Source organism: Artemia sp. Qi Xiang Cuo, chromosome 15 (assembly GCF_049724085.1).
Source record: "Artemia sp. Qi Xiang Cuo chromosome 15, ASM4972408v1, whole genome shotgun sequence".
Lineage (NCBI taxonomy): Eukaryota > Metazoa > Arthropoda > Branchiopoda > Anostraca > Artemiidae > Artemia > Artemia sp. Qi Xiang Cuo.
Window position 1 is genome coordinate 21,872,529 of NC_142808.1, and position 3,383 is coordinate 21,875,911.

Genomic DNA, 3,383 nt, shown 5'->3' on the forward strand with positions numbered 1-3,383 from the left:
GAAGGGGGATGTAACAAGCCCTCTGATTGGCTGAGAAGGAAACACGTGATCTAACTGTTTCCCGTTATCGGATCAATAAAATTCCCAATCGATTACGCAATCAAGTTCTCGGAAATTCACTTCCCCTTCGATTACGCAATAAAGTTCTCGGAAATTCACTTCCCCCTCGATTACGCAATCAAGTTCTCGGAAATTCACTTCCCCCTCGAGTCCTAGATCAATAACATTGTTCCCGTTAGAATTCAATGCGCATGTGCAACCTTCGTCCCGGAGTTATTACACCTAGAAACAACAAATAAATCGACCTTGGAAAAAGAGGTCATTGACCGATTACGCAATCTTTCTCCCTAGGGACTCTATGCCCATATTAGGTGTACTGTCACGAGATACATTCTTTTGATAACCGAATTTTGTACTGTCACGATCAATAGGGTCATTTCTACTTACAAGTCACTTGTGTAATCAGATCTTAGCTTAATAGATTTCTTTTTAAGCAAAATCAATTGGCTCCGTGCCTAAGTTTATTCACAAGTAAAAGGTAATCCATGAAATGTACTTTTTTTTAAGATGTGAACTGGTCAGAGACTGAGTGAGAACCTATCGTGAGTAAGCTCAGTACAGTGAGAATAGACCGTTCCTTCCCATATCTTCCTTTATCTTCTTGCATCGTTATGAAGATAAAAACGAGACAAGTTTTTACAAAAGTAGATGATATTATGGAGCCATAACCTGGCATTTGGACCTGGCATGGAGACCTTGCATGTGCCCCCTTTTTTGTCAAGGAAAAAGGAGACATGTGTCAAAAACGGATTAATTTTGAATTTGCTCAGAATACTTTTGACAGAAGAGGATTATTTTATCTATGGGAAAAAGGAAATATACACCATGAAATGGAATAGTTTTGTATTCGCTCGAAATATCTAAATTTAATTTGTACAACTGAAATGAGTATAGAAAGTTAGTTTAGAATATGCTCCCTTTATCTCCATTAGCCTTATCCTTCAGAGAGACCACAACCGAACAATTTTTTTCCGGTTTTTGGCTCTCTTGAAAAATTATAAAAATGGCGTAGGTTGCCCTTTAAATCACCACAGTCGATTTGTTCAAGATGAAAGATAAAAAGTTGCTTACTTCTTCAAGATTTCTTGTAGATAGTTCTAGACAAAGTTAATGTGGAAATCCAGATTTCCATTTTTTACCATAGAATTTTCAACTTTCATCACGTTTTCTGACAATCCTAAATACCTGTCCTCAGTACATTTACCAAAAGCAATTACTAGATATCGATCAAACTCGGTGAGAGATAAGAGATTGTGTCCTAGCTATGTTCTTTGGGGTAAGAATCTCATTGAGCATCTTTAGTAAGTAAGTAAGTTTATTTGTAACCCGCAATATAAAAAAATGTGGAGTAACAGAAATAAAAAACAAAATAATATAATCCAAAAGGAAATAATAAGGAAAACGCAACCTAAATAACGTAACAATTTCCATAGATGAGAATGGTGGATTTCAGTGATGAAATTTGAAAATGTGGAGATAATTAATACTTTTCATTAGACCATCAGATAATTCGTGGTAAAGAACTTTAGTAAGGAGCGACCCGTGTTAATAGTACCAGAAACTTTGAAAAAAGCAGCATACATCAAGAAATACATCAAGATATACATCAAGGAATTCGCTTTTGATAACAATTAACTTAGAATAAAAAACTTCACACAAAATAAGTTTTTCAACAAAAAGTAAATTGCTACATTAAATCGAATCCAAGCAGATTAAAGTCAAATAATAATTCAAGCGTGATATAAGCATAAATTGCTATAATTATTTAAATAAAACATAAAACAAAAGAAAATACAATAAATAACCAAGTCATAATTGAAAAGAACAGACATTACACCAAACAGGAGTATTGTCACCAAAATTGTCTTCGCTTTAATAAAGACAATTTTGGGTAGGAGCTGTGTGTGTCTTATTTATCATAACATCAAACAAACGGAAAGAAACTTATTATAATAACCAAGGTTACTAAAAAGAATTAATGAGATGTAGATTGACAGTTTCATATTTATATTGAAATTAAATCCTGAAAGTTTCAGCAATTAAATCCACGACATAAAGCAGAAAACGATTAAAATATATTTTCAGTAGAGCGCAAATAAGTTTCTAGTCTCTAAAAGCCATGTATCCTACTTCTGTTTGTGTTAACTTATGTTCGTTTAAAGGTTGACCTGATTAGTTACTGTAATTTTTGTTTCTTTTGGGTTTCATTTATTTATTGTTAGTTGTATATGCTCGTTTTACGCTAGTAGAAGGCTATCTTATACTCGTGACAGTACCACGTGGTTTATGGTTTTCTCACTGAGAATGAAAAAACAGGAATTTTCTCACTTGGAAAAACAGGAACTTTGTCACATTTATGTCTGTTTTCATGGATGTTAATGTGTGTTGGTCAATTTATTTCATGTTTTTATGGTTTTTGTCAGTGAGAATGGAAAAACAGAAACTTTCTCACATTTACGGATGTCAACAGCAATTTATGATACTGTCAACATTTCTCCAGGAATAGATCCAAGTCATTAATGTCTTTGTCTCGGAAACAACTCTTTTGGTCGAACTCCAAAAGACATTAATAACCAAATGCCATGAAAACAATTCTCCAAGAAACATCTTAGCGATGAATTGTTTTAGCGCGGGAATCAGGTTTCTTATTAATTTGAAATGCATTAGCGCAGAGATGCCAAAAAAAAAAGGAACACGCTGAATTACGTTTAGGGATTATTTGGGCGAAACTGTTTTAGACAGGTTATGGAATTATTTCGGCGAAACAGTTAGAGACATTTTAAAAGATGATTTTTGAAGAGATTTTGGAAGAGGATTTGAGGGTGAAACTCTGTGGTCGTTATAATACACAAGTTTCATTTGAACAGTGTTGTGAGGTCCTCTACCCCAACCCCAAAGGCTTCCAATCCCCCTACCCAACCTCGAAGGGTTCCGATCCCCCTACCCAACCCCGAAGGGTTCCGATCCCCCTACCGCAACCCCGAAGGAAGCCCCCGGTCCTCAAAGGGCCACCGGCGCCCCCAAAGGCCCACCCCAGACCCCCAAAGGCCCTCCCCGGGCCCCCCAAAGGCCCATCGAGCTCCCAAAGGACCAACGGGGTCCCAAAGGCCCTCCACCGGTCCCCAAATGCCCCCAGGCTCCCAACTGCCTCCCCGGACCCCCAAAGGCCCGCCCCCGGCCCCCAAAGGTCCACAGGGCTCCCACAGGACCAATCGGTCCTCAAGTGCCCCCCAGACCCCCAAAGGCTCTCCCTGTGCCCCAAAGGCCCTCCCCCGATCTCCAAAGGTCCCCCGGGCCAGAGAAGCGCCGCCGGGATGCGCCGT